This window comes from Amblyraja radiata, chromosome 3 (genome assembly GCF_010909765.2).
Source record: "Amblyraja radiata isolate CabotCenter1 chromosome 3, sAmbRad1.1.pri, whole genome shotgun sequence".
NCBI classification, from domain to species: domain Eukaryota; kingdom Metazoa; phylum Chordata; class Chondrichthyes; order Rajiformes; family Rajidae; genus Amblyraja; species Amblyraja radiata.
In genome coordinates, this window is record NC_045958.1 from 113,787,054 (window position 1) to 113,807,683 (window position 20,630).

Below are 20,630 nucleotides of genomic sequence, written 5' to 3' on the forward strand. Positions count from 1 at the left end.
GGCCTGAAGTTGAAAGGCACTACTTACCACAAATGGTGGCTTGGGAGCTTTGGCTTGAAGTTGAAAGGCACTACTTACTCCAAATGGTGGCTTGGGTGTTTTGCTTGAAGTTTTAAAAAAATCACCATTCACTCTGCTGCTCCTGCTGGAGGGAGGGGGGGGGGGGGGGGGGGGGGGGGACTATAAAACCAGGAGTGGTGTGCCTCACTCATTCTCTGCAAGATGGATGAAGCCAAAGGTCACATCCCTCTGAGCTCTGAATGACACTGAACAAATGTCTACACAACTGTGTGTACCCTTAATGTGGTTTGAAAATGAAATATGTTTTTTTGAAGTAAAAGGGCACTGCCTGCAAATGGTTGTTTTGGGTGCTTTGGCTTGAAGTTGAAAGGCACTACTTACTGCAAATGGTGGCTTGGGAGCTTTGGTATAAATTTGAAAGGCACTACTTACTGCAAATGGTGGCTTGGGTGCTTTGGCTTGAAGTTGAAAGGCACTACTTACTGCAAATGGGGGCTTGGATGCTTTGGCTTGAAGTTGAAAGGCATTACTTACTGCAAATGGTGGCTTGGGTGCTTTGGTTTGAAGTTGAAAGGCACTACTTACTGCAAATGGTGGCTTGGCTGCTTTGGCTTGAGGTTAAAAGGCATTACTTACTGCAAATGGTGGCTTGGGTGATTTGGCTTGAAGTTGTAAGGCACTACTTACAGCAAATGGTGGTGGGTAATTTGGCTTGAAGTTGAAAGGCTCTTCTTACTGAAATGGTGGCTTGGGTGCTTTGGCTTGAGGTTGAATGGCACTACTTACTGCAAATGGGGGCATGAAGTTGAAAGGCACTACTTACTGCAAATGGTGGCTTGGGTGCTTTGGCTTGAAGTTGAAAGTCACTACTTACTGCAAATGGTGGCTTGGGTGTTTTGGCTTGAAGTTGAAAGGCACTACTTACTGCAAATGATGGCTTGGGAGCTTTGATTTAAAGTTGAAAGGAACTCCTTACTGCAAATGGTGGCTTGGGTGCTTTGGCTTAGATTAGATTAAACTTTATTAATCCCCTTATTCAGGGGAAATTCTGATGTCCTTGCAGCACACTAATAAAAATACAACATAGCATTCAAAAAGAAGTTCAACACAAAAACATCCCCCCACAGTGATTCCCACTGTGGGGGAAGGCACAAAGTCCAGTCCCCATCCTCTTGTCCACCCAAAGTCGGGCCTATTGAGGCCTCCACAGTCGCCGCCACGGCGCCCGATGTTCTCGCTGGGTGATGGTGCTCCGGCGTCGGGAGAACGCTTGAGGTTGATCAAGATCAAGATCAAGATACATTTAATTGTCACATGTGCCAGATGGCACAGTGAAATGAAATTCCCATACAGCCATACAATAAAAATAAAGAACACAACACACTATAGAATTTGACATAAAACATCCCCGCACAACAGAATCAAAGTTTCCTGCTGTGTAGGAAGGCACCAAAGTCAGTCTCTTCCTCCACTGTTCCTCGTGGTCAGGGCCTCCCCAAGCCCTCTGCAGTTGCAGCTACGGGCGGCCCGATATCCAGGACCGCTCGCCGGGGTGATACAAGTCCGACGTTGGGGCTGCGGGATGTCCTCAGCGGCGTGGACACCAGAGTCGGCCCCCTCCTACCGGAGTCGGCAGCTTCCAAAGTCCGCAGGCCGCGCCGGGTGGAGACTGCTGCTGTAGGCCCTCTGCAAGGCGCCCCAGGACTCCACGATGTTGTTCAGCGCCGCCCGCGTTGAAAGCTCTCCGCACCAGAGCTCCACAATGTTGGAGCAACGGCCCAGCACTCCGGAGCTCCAAACGGCGACCCAGGTAGGCATCGCCCGCTCCGCGGTGACTCCAGCGCTGCGCCGCCGCTGTAGCAGTCCCGGTCCGGTTCCTGGTCCCCGGCAGGAAAGGCCGCTCCGATCCAGCTGGTAGGCCGCGAGGTGGGGGGCGAGGACGCGACTCGGAGAAATAGTCGCGTCCCCGCCAGGAAGAGACTGGGAGACGGTTTCCCCCTTACCCTGCCCCCCTCCCCCACATAGAAAAGTAAAAGTTTCCCCCAACACAGACTTTGGACTAACTGAAAATTTAAAAAAAGATAGAAATGACAGACAGGCTGTAGGCAGAGGCTGCTGCCAGTGCAGCGCCCCTAGAGGGATGAAAGGCACTACTTACTGCAAATGGCGGCTTGGGTGCTTTGTCTTGAAGTTAAAAGGCACTACTGCAAATGCACTTACTTCCTGTTTGCATTGTATATTGATTTTAGATAAAACACTGCACTTACGGCTGTGATTTTTGGCCATCTTACTCAGATTTGAATTTGGTAGACTTGCACCCTGCTTGAAATGGAATTTCAAGGAATAGTCATGAGTCAACTGCCAGCCCACCAGCCGTGAGTGAGTTGCCAGCAGATTGGAATTGGTGGAGAGGTGGAATTTTGCGTCGGGGGACCAGCCCTCCCGTGTGAACATGGGACCCAACGGGTCCCACTTAGTCTAGTAATCTTATATTTCAACAGGATATCCTCTCATCCTTCTAAATTCCAGAGTATACAAGCCCAGCCACTCCATTCCCTCAGCATATGACAGTCCCGCCATCCCGGGAATTAACCTTGTGAAGCTACTCTGCACTCCCTCAATAGCAAGAATGCCCTTCCTCAAATTAGGGGACCAAAACTGCACACAATACTCCAGGTGTGATCTCACTAGGGCCCTGTACAACTGCAGGAGGACCTCTTTGCGCCTATATTTAACTCCTCTTGCTATGAAGGCCAACATGCTTTCTGAGAAGATTATGGAGATTCACTGCCTGCTGTACCTGCATGCTTACTTTAATTGGCTGATGAACAAGGACCCCCCAGATCCCGTTGTACTTCACCTTTTCCCAACTTGACATCTGCCCACTCACCCAACCTGTCCAAGGCACCCTGCATTCTCATAGCCTCCTCCTCACAGTTCACACTGCCACTAAGAAGCTGTTCCTGAACCTGGACGTTACAGTTTTCAGGTTCCTGTACCTTCTTCCCGATGGCAGGGGTGAAATGAGTGTGAGGCCAGGATGGTGTGGGGCTCTGATGAGGTAGCACATCTGGTAAATCCCTTTGATGGTGGGGAGGTCTGAGCCGTTGACGGACTGGGCTGTGTTCACTACTTTCTGCAGTCTTCTTCACTACTGGGCACTCAAGTACCAGGCCATGAAGCAACCAGTCAATATGTTCTCCACTGTATACCTGTAGAAGTTCAGGAGAATACTCTGACATTCCGAATCTCCATAATCTTCTCAGGAAGTATAGGAGTTGATGGGCCTTTTTTATAATTGAATCAGTGTGCTGGGTCCAGGATAGATCTTAGGAAAAATGCACGTCCAGGAATTTGAAGTTTTTGACTCTCTCCAGCATTGTCCTGTCGATATAGACAGAATCGTGGGCCGGGCGTGTATCATGTGTATAGCAGGTATACCACTTACAAAAAGGTTTTGCATAGTGCAAACTCTGTGCCAATCACTTTGAATTTATTTGCAAAATGAATTGCAGCTCCTTTTCCTGGATTCCATGATACGTTCTGAAGAAGCTCTGTGTGTATTCCCCCTCCCTTCCCCCCACCTCTCCCCCCACCCTTCCCCCCCACCTCTCCCCCTCCCTTCTCACCCTCCCTCTCTTCCCCTCCACCCCCTCTCCCTCTCCCTTGCCCTTCTCTCTGTCTCTGCCCCTCTCTCTCTGTCTCTGCCCCTTCTCTTTCTGCCCTCACTCTCTACCCCCCCCCCCCCCCCTCCCGCTCTAGAAGCGCCTGCGAGTTGGGGGCTATGCGTCAGTAGATAGGGCCATTATGGGGTAAAAGGAGCAAATTAATAATATTAATATAATATCAAGGGGGTAGTTAGCGCGTGTGTGCGGGGGGGTAGTTAGTGTGTGTGATGCCGCATGCTTTCCCCCCCCCCCCCCCCCCGCAACCGCATGTTGGGGGACTTGGTCTAGTAAAATTATAAAAGGACTGGACAAGCTAGATGCAGGAAAAATGTTCCCAATGTTGGGCGAGTCCAGAACCAGGGGCCACAGTCTTAGAATAAAGGGGAGGCCATTTAAGACTGAGGTGAGAAAAACCTTTTTCACCCAGTAAGTTGTGAATTTGTGGAATTCCCTGCCACAGAGGGCAGTGGAGGCCAAATCACTGGATGGATTTAAGAGAGAGTTAGATAGAGTTCTAGGGGCTAGTGGAATCAAGCAATATGGGGAAAAGGCAGGCACAGGTTATTGATTGGGGACGATCAGCCACAATCACAATGAATGGCGGTGCAGGCTCGAAGGGCCGAATGGCCTCCTCCACCTATTTTCTATGTTTCATAACCCACCCCATTCTTTACCCCCCTTTTCTGACTCCTATACAAATGCATTCTCCCACTATCAACCCCCCCCCCCCCCCCACCATTGTCACCCCCCCCCCCCCCACCCCCCGTTACCCACGCCACTCTCTTTGGCTCTACATTTCATCGCTTTTTCAATCTTCTCACCAACATACTTTTGTCCCCTTCTTTTATCTCTTTTAGTTATTTTTTTGTTTCCATTTCATCCACATTGGCCTTTGTCCAGCCTTCTGCCAAATCAAACCATTCCCCTCCATCCCTGTATCCAACTTTCACTTGTCAGGCTTTGACCCGCTCACACCTCGTTTAAAACCTTTTCCCCCACCCCCAACTACAATCAATGTGAAGAAGCGCCCCGACACGAAACATCGTCCTTCCGTGAGCTCCAGAGGTGCAGCCTGACCTGCTGAGTTGCCCCAGCAACTTTGCGTTCTACAACTATGTAAATATGTCCTTGCAGAGTGATGGATGTCTTCGAATGCAAATAAAATGACCACTTTGCATACGTTTCTGAGTATGTGTTCACTTGTGGCGGCACGGTGGTGCAGCGGTAGAGCTGGTCCCTCACAGCGCCAGAGACCCGCGTTCAATCCAGACTACAGGTGCTGTCTGTGTGGAGTTTGTACGTTCTTCCCGTGACCGTATGGGTTTTCTCCGGGTGCTCTGGTTTCCTTCCAAGCTCTAAAGACGTACAGGTTTGTAGGTGAACTGGCTTCGGTAAAGATTGTAAATTGTCCCAAGTGTGTAGGATGGCACTAGTGTACAAGGTGGTTGCTGGTCGGCGTGGGAACAGTGGGCGAAGGGCCTGTTTCCGAGCTGCATCTCTAAACTAGGCTAAACTAGTTGTCTGAAAGGAACACCATGTGGATAGCAGGTGCATAGTGCAAAAACTGTGCCAACCATTTCAAAGTTGCAATGAAATGGCAGCTGAATTTATCATCTATATTCAGCTGGATTTGATAGCAAATTATGAAGAAGCTGTGTGTGTATTCAGCATGACGTGTAGCTGTTATATTGCCCGCAAACTAAACTACAGGTCAGTATTTGTGCTGAAGAGAGTTACCTGCAACGATAACCTTTTATCTATAATGACCTGGGCAACATGTCAATCCCTAAATGTCACGCCTTTCATGCGGGTGGCTTGATAACATCTACAGAATGTTTAGTACTTTCAACCAGATGTCTAAAGACATTTTGCTTCATACACATCGCACCTGACAGGTATTCCTCTCTAGATGCCACCGGCAATGGCGTTTAGTTAAGGATGAACTAAACTAGATTGGCAGGGGGGTGGGATCTTGTGCAGGACAGAGGCACAGGAGAGGCTAGAAGTTGGTTTGCAGGGTGGTGTGGGAAAGGTTAATGGACAGAATAGGCAAAAAGCCACCGAGCGAGCAAGGAGGGTTGGTTTAAACTGCACATATTTTAATGCAAGGGGCTTGACGGGTTAGGCAGATGAGCTTAGGAGAGTAGAGGAGCTTCAGGAGAGATGAGGAGGGGGAGTTGCATTGTTGGTTAAGGAGGATGTGACAGCTGTGTTCAGAGGGAAAATGGAGGAGGACTGGCCAAATATTGTGCCTTCCACCACAGTGATGAATGCTGTGGTGGATGTTTGTGTTAAATTGTTATTGTGGTTTTGTGTGTTCTTTATCAATGTACCGCTGCTGGCAAATTAATTTCACTTGCACTTTATGTGCAATGTGACAAATAAAACCATATTGTATTGTATTGTATTGTATTGAGAGCAGTCAGGGTTACCGCTGAGGATGTACTGAAGGTACTATCATGTTTGAAGGTAGACAAATCTCCGGGGCCTGATCAGATATATCCGAAGACATTGCAGGAAACTAGAGAGAGAATTGCGGGAGCCCTGGTTGAAATTTATGAGTTGTCCTTAATTACAGGAGAGGTGCCAGACGTATTGGAGGGTGGAAAATGTTGTGCCTCTTTTCAAGAAGGGATGCAGGGAAAATGCTGGGAACTATAGGCCGGTGAGCTTAACATCTGTAGTTGGTAAGTTACTGAAGAATATTCTGAGGGATAGGATATACTGGCATTTGGATGGGCAAGGGCTGATTAAAGACAGTCAGCATGGTTTTGTACTTGGTACGTCGATGCTCGCAAATCTGATTGATTTATTTGAAGACGTGAGCAAAAAGGTTGATGAAGGCAGATCTGTAGATGTTGTGTACATGGACTTCAGTAAGGCATTCGACAAGGTGCCACACGATGGGCTGCTTTGGAAGGTTAGATCTCGTGGGATCCAAGGGGAGACAGCTGAATGGATAGCAAATTAGCTCCATGGAAGGAAGCAGAAGGTGATGGTGGAAGGTTGCTTTTCAGAATAAAGGCCCGTGACTAGTGGTGTGCCTCAGGGTCTGGTGCTGGGCCTATTACTGTTTGTCATCCACATCAATGATTTGGATGAGAACATACAGGGCAAGATTAGCAAGTTTGCTGATGATACAAAAGTTAGTGGATTTGCAGATAGTGAAGATGGTTGTGAACAATTACAGCAGGTTCTGGATCGATTGACCAGGTGGGAGGAGGAATGGTTGATGGAATTTAATACAGAGAAGTATGAGGTGTTGCATTTTGGGATGTCGAACAAGGGCAGGACCTACACAGTTAATGGTAGACCTCTGGGTAGTGTTGTAGAGCAGAGGGATCTAGGAGTACAGGTGCATGGTTCCATGAAGGTCGAGTTGCAGGTAGATAAGGTGGTCAAAAAGGGTTTTGGCACTTAGGCCTTGATCAGTCATAGTATTGAGTATAGAATTTGGGAGGTCATGTTGCAGTTGTATAAGACGTTGGTGAGACTGATTTTAGAATACTGTGTTCAGTACTGTGCACCATGTTATAGGAAAGATATTGTCAAGCTTGAAACGGTTCAGAAAAGATTTACGAGGATGTTGCCAGGACTAGAGGGTGTGATCTATAGGGAGTTTGAGTAGGCTGGGTCTCTATTCCATGGAGTGTAGAAGGATGAGGGGAGATCTTATAGAGGTATACAAAATCATGAGAGGAATAGATCAGTTAGATGCGCAGAGTCTTTTACCCTGAGTAGGGGAATCGAGGACCAGTGGACAATTGGCAGGGTTGCTACCTTACAGCGCCAGAGACCCGGGTTCAAACCTGACTACGGGTGCTGTCTGTACGGAGTTTGTACGTTCTCCCCATGGTCTGCGTGGGGTAAATTGGCTTCTGTAAATTGTCCCACGTGTGTAGGTTAGTGCTAGTGTATGGGCGACATCTCGTCGGTGCCGACGTGGGGGACCGAAGGGCCAGTTTTCACGCTGTATCTCTAAATGGATCGGGTTATGGGAGACTCTAGGTCCTTGTAGATCAACCAGAATAGACTGTTCAATAAAGAATGGAAGGTTTGCAACATAAGATCATCAGTGATAGGAGTAGAATTAGGCCATTCAGCCCATAAAGTCTACTCCACCATTCAATCATGGCTGATTTATCTCTCCCTCCTCACCCCATTCTCCTGCCTTCTCCTCATAACCTCTGACACCCGTACTAATCAAGAATCTATCTACCTCAAGCTTAAAAATATCAATTGACGGCCTCCGCAGCCTTCTGTGGCAATGAATTCCACAGATTCACCACCCTCTGACTAAAGAAATTCTTCCTCATCTCATTCCGACAGGAACGTCCTTTAATTCTGAGGCTATTCGGGTCCTTGACGCAAGAGTTGGCTGAACGCGAATAATGAAAGTCCAAATACCTAGGAATGCACATTAGATCTGTACAGATTTTCAGCTTCTATAGAAAAACTCCAATCTCTCTCCTTAACTAAACGCCATTGCCGGGGGCATCTTCCGAGAGGAATACCTGTCAGGTGCGATGTGTATGAAGCAAAATGTCTTTAGACATCTGGTTGAAAGTATTAAATGTTCTGTGGATGTCATCAAGCCACCCGCATGAAAGGTGTGACATTTAGGGATTGACATGATGCCCAGGTCATTATAGATGAAAGGTTATCGATGCAGGTGACTCTCTTGAGCACAGATACTGACCTGCAGTTTAGTTTCCGGGCAATATAACAGCTACACGTCATGCTGAATATTCTTCAGAATTTATTGTGGAATCCAGGAAGAGGACCTGCAATCCTTTTTGCAAATCAATTCAAAGTGGTTGGCACAGAGTTTGCATTATGCAAAAACTTTTTATAAGTGGTATACCTGCTATACACATGATAAATGCCCGGCCCACGATTCTGTCTATATCGACAGGACAATGGTAGAGAGAGTCAAAAACTTCTAATTCCTGGGCGTGCATATTTCCTAAAGTCTATCCTGGACCCAGCACATTGATGCAATTATAAAGAAGGCCCATCAACTCCTCTACTTCCTGAGAAGTTTATGGAGATTCGGAATGTCAGAGTATTCTCCTGAACTTCTACAGGTGTACAGTGGAGAACATATTGACTGGTTGCATCATGGCCTGGTTCGGCAACTTGAGTGATCAGTAGTGAAGAAGACTGCAGAAAGTTGTGAACACAGCCCAGTCCATCAACGGCTCAGACCTCCCCACCATCAAAGGGATTTACCAGAATTGCTGCCTCATCAGAGACCCACACCATCCTGGCCTCACACTCATTTCACCCCTGCCATCAGGAAGAAGGTACAGGAACCTGAAAACTATAACGTCCAGGTTCAGGAACAGCCTCTTCCCTACAGTCACTCGGCTATTAAACACTACAACCTCAAATTAGCTCTGAACTACATAGACTATTATTTTTTGTGCGTGTTTATATATATCAATATATTATATCACTTACGGAGTGATTTTGGCCATCTTACTCAGAGACCCCCTTCGCTGCGCAGGACTAGAGGATTTTTCCCATCGATGAAAAATAAAAGAGTTATTAGTGTTTAAAAAATGTTGAGATTCTCTCTCCTGAATACCACGCTCCTTCCAGAGGGATTATAACACCCAGAAGTGTTGAGTGCCTCATTCAGGAACTGCAAGATGGGGGGAGCGAGAGGGTCACGTCTCACAGTCTGAGCTGTGAATAACACTGAACACATGTCTACTAAACTGTGAGTGTGGAGACTTCCGGTGGCGCTATGGAGGCTTGAGTCCAGCGCCAACTAGCTCCGTGCCGAAGAAATTTAAAACGGGAGAAAATCGGGTCTTACCTGCAGCGATCGCGATCTGAACGGCTGCCTGCGTGACGTCATCAGGCGCGCGACTTTATGGTATGTCGCTACAACATACCCCCCCCCCCGTGGGACACAAAAAAAAACCGGTAAAGGGAAACCGCAGAAGGAAGAGGAAGGCCCTACAGAGGCCTCGGCCTCAGTTACAACGACGGCCCAGGAAGACCCTCCGAAGAAAATGAAACCGAAAAAGTCTGAAATGGAGGATCTTAAAAGCTTTCTCGCTGCCGAAATGAAAACCTTTGGAGAGAGGTTTGGAGAGAAGTTTAAAGAGGAACTTGACTCTTTTAAGGTAGATTTTAAAGCAGAAATGCTTTTTACCGTTCAACAAATGCTGGAAATCTGGAAGAAGACGAGGGAGGAAGAGATCAAGGATCAGATAGAAGTGCTGGAAACCAAGCTTGTTTCGGTGGAAACGAAGGTTAAAACGGAGGTGGACCCCATTTATCACATACTTGATCAACATAGAACAGCGATAACCGAACTTGAGAAATCGGTGACAACAAGTGCGGAAACTGTAAGTCGACTCCTTATTGAAAACCAACGCCTCTCCGATATGGTGATCAAATTAAATGATAAGTGTATTGATTTGGAGGGGCGTCAAAGACGTAAGAATCTAAGAATTGTAGGGGTGAAAGAAGGAAGTGAGAAGGAAATGGGCACTCGGGACTTTGTGGCAGACCTATTACAAAAAGCCTTAAAATTGGATCACAAACCTTCACTCGGTCGAGCTCATAGAGCGCAGCGACGTCGTACACAAGATGATGCCCATCCAAGACAAATTATCGTAAAGGTACAATTGGATCATGAATTTGATGATATAATGAAGAAAATTGTTCGAGGCGGACAGCTCCTTTTTGAAGGTGGGAGATTCAGTATTTACCGAGATTATCCGGCAGAAGTCTTCAAGAAAAGAGCGCTGTTCACTGAGACAAAGAGAATACTGAAGAATGTACCTGATTTGAAATACAGCTTGTTTTACCCCGCAAGACTAAGAGTCTTCTACAAGTCCAAGGAGCACTTTTTTACAGACCATGAAAAAGCACTGGAATATGCCAAAGAAGTCGGTAATACGACCATAGACTGAAGAATTTACATTACTCCTTAGGAGTCAAGCCAGATCTAAAAGGACCTTTAGAGTTCTCTTAAGAGCTTTAAGGACATTCGGAAACCGAAATGGACGGAAGACATTGGATAAAACCGTGATCCTTGTATTTTTGTTTATTAATCAATATTATTATCTGTATATTCATACCTAACTATATATGTAACAATTAATACTTATTAAATATCTATATTACCACTAAAATTATTAACATTAACATTTCTCATAAAAATTTAATACTGTATATGATTGATAACAATGATTAATAATTAATAGTCTTCGATTAACGTAGAAATGAATTACATACTTATATTATATAGGAAGATATGCAATTTAACGGTTTTTCTCTTTATTTTTCGATTTAAAATTAAATTTATAGATTTAGCGAAAAAATTAATATGATATGTAGAGAATAATAACATTGTGAATTTTTGCTGTTTTTGAACTTTTCTGCAGGGTTACGTGCTTATGTATGTATACATATGGGTATATATATATATATATATATATATATATATGTGTATATTGTGTGTGTGTATGTATGGGTATGTAAATAAGTTTGTTACTCCCAAAGAAGTTATTTGAATGTTAGAAATAATCTTTTTTTTCCTTCTTCGGGCACGGAGCTGGAAATTTTTTTTTTTACAAAGGCTACGGAAGTCTTTAGAATTCTAGCCACGTTAGTGTGGCTATCACTAACTACACTAATTGTAGATGTAGTTCTTTTTCTTTCACCCTATACTAACCAACTCTATCACTTTTTTCACTTTAAATATGTTTATAACTTAATGTTTGAATGGAAAAATAAGACTGATACAAGGAGATGTGTTCGGAAGAGCGATGTATATGATTTTAAATTCATCTATTTGAGGTTCGGAAGCAGGGTCAGGTTCTATGTGTTGTACCTTCTGCTCGGTTATAGACCACCTTAGAAACAATATACAAGATGTTAATATGACAAGAGGGGGTCAGGGAATAACATTTTGTAGTTGGAATGTCAAGGGAATCAATGAACCAATTAAGAGAGGTAAAGTGTTGGCACATCTAAATTTAATCAAAACAGATATAATATTTCTTCAAGAAACACACCTTAAAAAGGAATCTCAACATAGACTTAAAGCTAGGTGGATCGCTGAATCATATCATTCCTCCTTTTCCCATAAGTCCAGAGGAGTTGCAATACTAATTCGTAAAGGAATACCTTTTAAGAACTCTTCAATAATAGTGGATATTGATGGTAGATATATTATATTAGTTGGAGAGTTAAATGGAGAAAAAGTGATTCTTCTTAATGTTTATGGGCCTAATTTTGATAACCCCAAGTTTTTTAATAAAACATTTAATAAAATTCCTGAATTTACACAATATAAATTAATAATTGGAGGAGACTTCAATTGTACATTAGATCCACACTTAGATAGATCATCAAGGCAAAAAAAAGTAAAATCTCAATCAAGTGTATTTCTAAATTCATTTATTACTAATATTAAGGATGTCTGGAGAATAGAAAACCCAACTGGACGGGAATATTCATTTTACTCGCCAGTACACAAAACATACTCAAGAATAGATTATTTTTTAGTTGACTCTACGTTTATCCCATTTATTTATAATTCAAAATACCATAACATTATAATCTCAGATCACGCACCTGTAACATTCATGATTAAATTAAATGGAATGTCCGAGAAACAAGCATATTGGAGATTTAACCCACAAATTTTGAACGAAAGATCATGCCAGGAATATATTATTAAACAGATTCAAATATTTTTTGAGGTAAATGATAACCCTGACACACCTACTTCTCTTATGTGGGAAACGTTTAAAGCGTATGTTCGAGGTACATTAATCTCTGCTCAAGCATTTTATAATAAAGAGAACAGGATTAAGCAACAAACATTGGAAAGTGAAATCAAGCAACTAGATATAGAAAATGCGAGAATGCCATCTACTTTAAAACATAATAAAATTGCTGTATTGAAATATAAATTAAATAAAATGTATTCAGAACAAGTAATAAAACTTTATCAAAAAACTAAACAATTACATTTTGAATTTGGAGACAAACCACAAAAATTATTAGCACGTCAGTTACGAAAAATGGAAGGGGAAAAAACAATTCATAAAATTAGAACAGAGACAGGAGAATTATTAAAAATGCCCAAGGACATAAATGATAGATTTCTCCAATACTATCATAACCTTTATTCAACTAAAACCGTAGCACAATCAGAAGGAAAAGCAGATTTTTTAATAAAATGTAATTTAAAAGGTTTAGATTCAAACGATAGAGAATTATTATAAAGGGAGATTACGATAAAGGATATTGAGGAGTCTATTGGCTCTTTAAAAAATGGTAAAGCAGTAGGACCAGATGGTTTAGGTTCCGAATTTTATAAAAAAATTTATGATTTGCTTAGCCCACGTTTACAAAGACTGTATGAGTATATATATACTCAACAGAAACTTCCAGACACTTTAAATGAATCAATAATAACACTTATTCCTAAAGCTGATAAAGATCTGGAAGACCCGGGATCATACAGAGCAATTGCACTTTTAAATACAGATCAGAAAATTTTAACTAAAATACTAGCGCATAGATTAAGTACAGTGATGAATAAATTAATACACCCTGACCAAACAGGCTTTATTCAGAAACGGTACTCATATTATAATCTAAGAAGATTATTTAATATTATATATTCCAAGAGAATTATTAATGAAGATCTAGCAATAATTTCACTTGACGCTGAAAAAGCATTTGATCAGGTCGAATGGCCTTACTTATTTTCGGTGATGGAAAATATGCAGCTAGGGGAGAAATTCTGTACATGGATAAAACTGTTATATACAAATCCCACGGCTAGAATATTTACAAACCAAAGGTTGTCATCTAAATTTAGCCTATCTAGAGGTTGTAGACAAGGATGCCCATTATCTCCATTATTATTTGCGCTTGCTATTGAGCCACTGGCAGAAAGAGTAAGGGGGCATCCGGAAATACATGGGTATAACACAAAGGACACAGTGAATAAAATTTCTCTATACGCAGATGATGTATTAATTTACATTACAAAACCAGAAATTAGTATTCCAAACTTATTAAAGTTAATAACCCAATTTGGTTCACTTTCAGGATACAGAATAAATTGGAATAAAAGTGAAATTATGCCAATAAGGGAACATAACAAACAGATAATACAACAATTTCCATTTAAAATAGTAAATGAAAAATTTAAATATCTAGGTATTTATGTAACTAAGATATATACATCATTATTTAAAGCAAATTTTCCCCCATTACTGAACAAACTACATAAGAATATTCAATACTGGAAAACACTTCCTATCTCAATGGTAGGCAAAATCAATGCCATAAAAATGATTTTTTTACCGCAAATATTATACCTTTTTCAGACAATTCCGATATATTTGGCAAAAAACTTTTTTAAAAAATTGGACTCTATTGTTAATGATTTTATCTGGGATTATAAGAATCATAGGATAAACAAAAGACACTTGTGTAAATCAAAAATAAATGGAGGCTTGGTTTTACCCAATTTTTTGTTTTATTTCTGGGCAGTTAACATTAAAAATATGAATTTCTGGTTGGAAGAAATAGATCATCAACCAGACTGGTTAAAAATGGAAAAGGAAGATTGTTTACCTTTTGATATCGGTTCGATATTATTTGCTACGTCTAAATTAAACAAAAAAATTTTATAGGGAAAACCCTATAATATTTAGTGCTATACGAATCTGGAAACAATTAAAAAAGACATTAAAATTAGATAATTTATCACTTTTTCTTCCAATTGTGAATAATCCTTTGTTTAAACCTTCATGGTTGGACGGGGGTTTTACACAATGGAAGAATTATGGAATTAAAAATATGGGACAACTTTACAAGGAAGGCACTTTTCTGACATTTCAGGAGTTGCAACAGATTTATGGACTTCGAGGAAATGATTATTTCAGATATCTTCAACTTAGAGATTATGTAAAATCGAACTCCCAAAATTTTCGAATTAGAAATTCAGAAATTCTTGATGAATGTTGGAACAAACATCCTAACACAGAAAAATTAATATCTTATATATATAATATCTTATTAGACAGTGACATTCCTTCGACGGACTTACACAGACAAACATGGGAAAAAGAATTAAATCAAGTAATAACGAAAGATACTTGGGAAGAAAGTTTGCAACACATACATCAGTGTTCACTAAATGCCAGACATTCTCTAATACAATTTAAAGTAATACATAGGTTACATTATTCAAAAACAAAACTACATAAAATTTTTCAACATATCTCACCTATATGTGATAAGTGTCAACATTTAGAAGCTACATTATCTCACATGTTTGCAAACTGTATAAAAATTAAAAAATTCTGGGTAAATATTTTTAGTATAATATCTAAAGTAACCAGCACACAATTGGACCCAGATCCAAAATTAATAATACTCGGAATATTAGAATTAAATCAAACACTTAGAACAACACAAAGAAACTTTATTGATTATAGTTTAATAACAGGAAAAAAATTAATTCTAAAATTTTGGAAAGGCCCTACGGCCCCCAAAATCAAAATGTGGATTATAGAAATGACGGAGACCTTAAACGTGGAAAGAATCAGATTTTCCCTGTTGGACAAACAGGAATTATTCGTTGGAACATGGTCTCCTTTTATTGATTATTTAAAGGGTCAGAATGGTTCAGCACAGGAACCTGACTAGCACGCGGGCTAAAGAATGGATGAAATACTATACTCTGAAATGTACGAATATATCTCGAATGAAGTCTTTTTTATTTTAATAAATTTTTCCATTCTTCTTTAACTATCTTTTTCCTTTTTTTCTTTTTTTTTTGTTTTTGTTTTTGTTTTTCTTCTTTTTCTTTTATTTCTTTACTTCATCTATCTCTTTAGTTCTATCTAGTTAAAAAAAAAAAAAAAGGCAAAAAGTATTGGAGACAATGTAATAATAATTGACAATATTATCAATTCAAAAATGTAAGTGTAATGATGTAAATAGGTTATGTACCTATGTACCTATGTACCTATCTCCAATAAAAAAATATTTTTTAAAAATAAATAAATAAATAAATAAACTGTGAGTGTGGATTTACTGACCTTGAATGCCCTTAATGTGGTTTGAAAATGAAAATGTGGTTGGTTTGAAAGAAAGCACTGCAAATGGTGGTTGGTTTGAAATAAAGCACATGATTAAAAGTCTAAACTTGACAACTTCCTGTTTGCACTGTATATTGATTTTAGATAAAATGCTACCACTTACAGCTGTGATGTTTCACCATCTTACTCAATCCCCCTACGGTCATCAGGTGCAGAGGATTCTTCCCATCAATGAACAATAAAAGTGTTATTAATGTTTAAAAAAATGTTGAGAATCTCTCTCCTGTCAATCATGCCATGAAGGCCACGCCTGTTAAACTGAGTTCTTTTGCCAGTCTAATTCAATAGACAATAGACAATAGGTGCAGGAGGAGGCCCTTCGGCCTTTCGAGCCAGCAAGTCAATGTGTCAACCTTTCGAGTCAATGTGATCATGGCTGATCATCCCCAATCAGTACCCCATTCCTACTTTCTCCCCATATCCTCTGACTCTGCTATTTTTAGAGCCCTATCTAGCTCTCTCTTGAAAGCATCCGGAGAACCTGCCTCCACCGCCCTCTGAGGCAGAGAATTCCACAGACTCACCACTCTCTGTGAGAAAAAGTGTTTCCTCGTCTCCGTTCTAAATGGCTTACTCCTTATTCTTAAACTGTGGCCCCTGGTTCTGGACTCCCCCAACATCGGGAACATGTTTCCTGCCTCTAGCGTGTCCAAGCCCTTAACAATCTTATATGTTTCAATGAGATGCCCTCTCATCCTTCTAAACTCCAGAGTGTACAAACCCAGCTACTCCATTCTCTCAGCATATGACAGTCCCGCCATCCCGGGAATTAACCTTGTAAACCTATGCTGCACTCCCTCAATAGCAAGAATGTCCTTCCTCAAATTAGGGGACCAAAACTGCACACAATACTCCAGATGTGGTCTCACTAGGGCTCTGTACAACTGCAGAAGGACCTCTTTGCTCCTATATTCGATTCCTCTTGTTATAAAGGCCAACATGCCATTCGCTTTCTTCTCTATCTGCTGTACCTGCATGCTTACTTTCATAGACTGATGTAGACATAGACATAGATATAGAAAATAGGTGCAGGAGGAGGCAATTCAGTCCTTCGAGCCAGCACCGCCATTCATTGTGATCATGGCTGATCGTCCCCTATCAATAACTCGTGCCTGCCTTCTCCCCATATCCCTTGACTCCACTAGCCCCTAGGGCTCTATCTAACTCTCTTAAATCCATCCAGTGACTTGGCCTCCAAGTTTTTTCTCACCTCTGTCTTAAACGACCTCCCCTTTATTCTAAAACTGTGGCCCCTGGTTCTGTACAAGGACCACCAGATCCCCTTTTCCCAACTTGACGCCATTTAGATAGTAATCTGCCTTCCTGTTTTTGCTACCAAAGTGAATAACCTCACATTTATCTGTATTAAACTTCATGTGCCATGCATCTGCCCACTCCCCCAACCTGTCTAAGTCACCCTGCATTCTCATAGAAACATAGAAACATAGAAATTAGGTGCAGGAGTAGGCCATTCGGCCCTTCGAGCCTGCACCGCCATTCATTATGATCATGACTGATCATGCAACTCAGTATCCTGTACCTGCCTTCTCTCCATACACCCTGATCCCTTTAGCCACAAGGGCCACATCTAACTCCATCTTAAATATATCCAACTGGCCTCAACTACCTTCTGTGGCAGAGAATTCCAGACATTCACCACTCTCTGTGTGAAAAATGTTTTTCTCATCTTGGTCCTCAAAGATTTCCCCCTTATCCTTAAACTATGACCCTTTGTTCTGGACTTCCCCACCATCGGGAACAATCTTCCTGCATCTAGCCTGTCCAACCCCTTAAGAATTTTGTACGTTTCTATAAGATCCCCCCTCAATCTTCTAAATTCTAGCGAGTACAAGCCGAGTCTATCCAATCTTTCTTCATATGAAAGTCCTGACATCCCAGGAATGAGTCTGGTGAACCTTCTCTGTACTCCTTAGCTCTCTGTTCTCATAGCATCCTCCTCACAATTCACACTGCCACCCAGCTTTGTGTCATCAGCAAATTTGCTAATGTTACTTTGAATCCCTTCATCCAAATCATTGATGTATATTGTAAATAGCTGCGGTCCCAGCACCGAGCCTTGCGGTACCCCACTAGTCACAGCCTGCCATTCCGAAAGGGACCCGTTAATCCCTACTTTGTTTCCTGTCTGCCAACCACTTCTCTATCCATGTCAGCACTCTACCCCCAATACCATGTGCCCTAACTTTGCCGACTAATCTCCTATGTGGGACCTTATCAAATGCTTTCTGAAAGTCCAGGTACACTACATCCACTGGCTCTCCCTTGTCCATTTTCCTAGTTACATCTTCAAAAAATTCCAGAAAATTAGTCAAGCATGATTTCCCCATTGTAAATCCATGCTGACTCGGACCGATCCTGTTACTGCTATCCAAATGTGCGGCTATCTCATCTTTTATAATTGACTCCAGCATCTTCCCCACCACCGATGTCAGGCTAACTGGTCTATAATTCCCCGTTTTCTCTCTCCCACCTTTCTTAAAAAGTGGGATAACATTAGCTACCCTCCAATCCACAGGAACTGATCCTGAGTCTATAGAACATTGGAAAATTATCACCAGTGCATCCACGATTTCTAGAGCCACTTCCTTAAGTACCCTGGGATGCAGACCATCAGGCCCTGGGGATTTATCAGGCTTCAGTCCCATCAGTCTATCCAACACCATTTCTTGCCTAATGTGGATTTCCTTCAGTTCCTCTGTCACCCCAGGTCCTCTGGCCACTACTATATCAGGAAGATTGTTTGTGTCCTCCTTAGTGAAGACAGATCCAAAGTACCTGTTCATCTCATCTGCCATTTCCTTGTTCCCCATAATAAATTCACCTCCGTTCCTCATAATAAATTCACCTTTTTCAGTCTTCAAGGGTCCAACTTTGGTCTTAACTAACTTTTTCCTCTTCACATACCTAAAGAAGCTTTATATTCTTGGCTAGCTTATCTTCGTAGCTCATCTTTTCTCCTCGTATTGTCTTTTTGGTTATCTTCTGTTGTTCTTTAAACATTACCCAATCCTCTTGCTTCCCGCTCATCTTTGCTATGTTGTACTTCTTCGCTTTAATTTTTATACTGTCCCTGACGTCCCTTTCTCCCCTTGGAATCTTTCTTCCTCCTAGGAATGAACTGATCCTGCACCTTCTGTATTATTCCTAGAAACACCTGCCATTTTTGTTCCACTGTCATCCCTGCTAGTGTATCTTTCCAGTCAACTTTGGCCAGCTCCTCCCTCATGGCCCCATAGTTCCCTTTATTCAACTGCGACATTGACACCTCCGATCTACTCTTCTCCCTCTCCAATTGTAGATTAAACCTGACCATGTTATGGTCACTGCCTCCTAATGGCTCATTAACCTCGAGGTCCTTTATCAAATCCGGTTCATTACATAACACTAAATCCAGAATTGCCTTCTCCCTGGTAGGCTCCAATACAAGCTGTTCAAAGAATCCATCACGAAGGCACTCTGCAAAGTCCCTTTCTTGGGGTCCAGTACCAACTGATTTTCCCAGTCTACCTGCATGTTGAAATCTCCCATAACAATCACAGCATTACTTTTACTACATGCCAATTTTAACTCCTGATTCAACTTGCGCCCTATGTCCAGGCTACTGTTTGGGGGCCTGTAGATTAGTCCCATTAGGGTATTTTTACCCTTACAATTCCTTAGTTCTATTCATACTGACTCCACATCTCCTGTTTCAATGTCACCCCTTGGAAGGGACTGAATTTCATTACTCACCAACAGGGCAACCCCACCCCCCTGCCCACCTGTCTGTCTTTTCGATAGGAGGTATACCCTTGAATATTCAGTTCCCAGCCCTGGCCCTCTTGCAGCCATGTCTCAGTAATTCCCATGGAACTTACTGCCTCTGTCTTAGCTGTTAAAGTTGACATAATGCTTCAAATAGAACTGCAGCTTCAGCTGAAGAAATCTATCTTCTGGACTAATAGTATTACAGTGCTTAAATACTTTAACAATGAGAACAAGCATTTTTCTAACATTTGTAGCAAACAGAATCTCTTATGTAAGAAGACTACTATTTCCGGTGGCGCCATGGAGTAGGAAGCAGGCGCCCGCTTTAGCTCCACTCCCGAAAGGCGCTAAAACGTGCTAAAAAGCCTGAAAAGAAAAGCGGGACCGATCTAAAATTACTTACCGGCAGATACCTGACATCGCGTAAGTGACGTCATCGGAAATCGCCGCACACCGACGGGATATCGGTATTTTAAAATGAAAAAACGGAATTTACCGGCTCCACCTCTGACATGACTAAGAACCAGACTGCTGGCCGTTCAAGACTCAGAGAAAACAACCCCTGAAGAATCCGAGGAGGAATCTGAAGGAGGAAGATTTATTGCTACTATGGAAGAAAATATAAAAGAACAAGAACAATCTTTAAGACAAGCTATGGCAAAGGACTATGGTGAGATTCTGACTAATCAGCTGACTACTCAGCTGGGAAAGTTAGAAACAAGAATGGATGTCGGGAATAAGTAAATTTGTGGAAAAATTGACACTCAGCATGATCGCATTGAAGAAGTAAATTGCCTATTTGCAAGAAGAAATCAAACGAGTTGAAGAAGATCTCAGCAAAAAGTTGGAGCCTGTTCTCCTCACTTCAAAAAAACAAAACAAAGCTATTAAAGATCTGGAAGTTACTACTACGGACATGTCTGATACAATGCAAAGAATGAAGGAGGACCTAGACCGTGTTTCTGGGCAACTGGCCAAAATGACCGACAAATGCCTAGATCTTGAAGCCCGTTCCAGA

At 41.9% G+C, this 20,630-nt stretch overlaps 1 long non-coding RNA gene across 1 annotated transcript; it reads right to left on the reverse strand.

Annotated features, from left to right (window-relative positions):
- Positions 1 to 994: 994 nt before the first annotated feature.
- Positions 995 to 16,056, reverse strand: LOC116970723. The gene is made up of 3 exons (XR_004411289.1): positions 15,897 to 16,056; positions 14,344 to 14,345; positions 995 to 1,023 (listed from the first exon to the last, which is right to left on the reverse strand). It is a non-coding gene; the product is annotated as an uncharacterized LOC116970723 (long non-coding RNA).
- Positions 16,057 to 20,630: the final 4,574 nt, after the last annotated feature.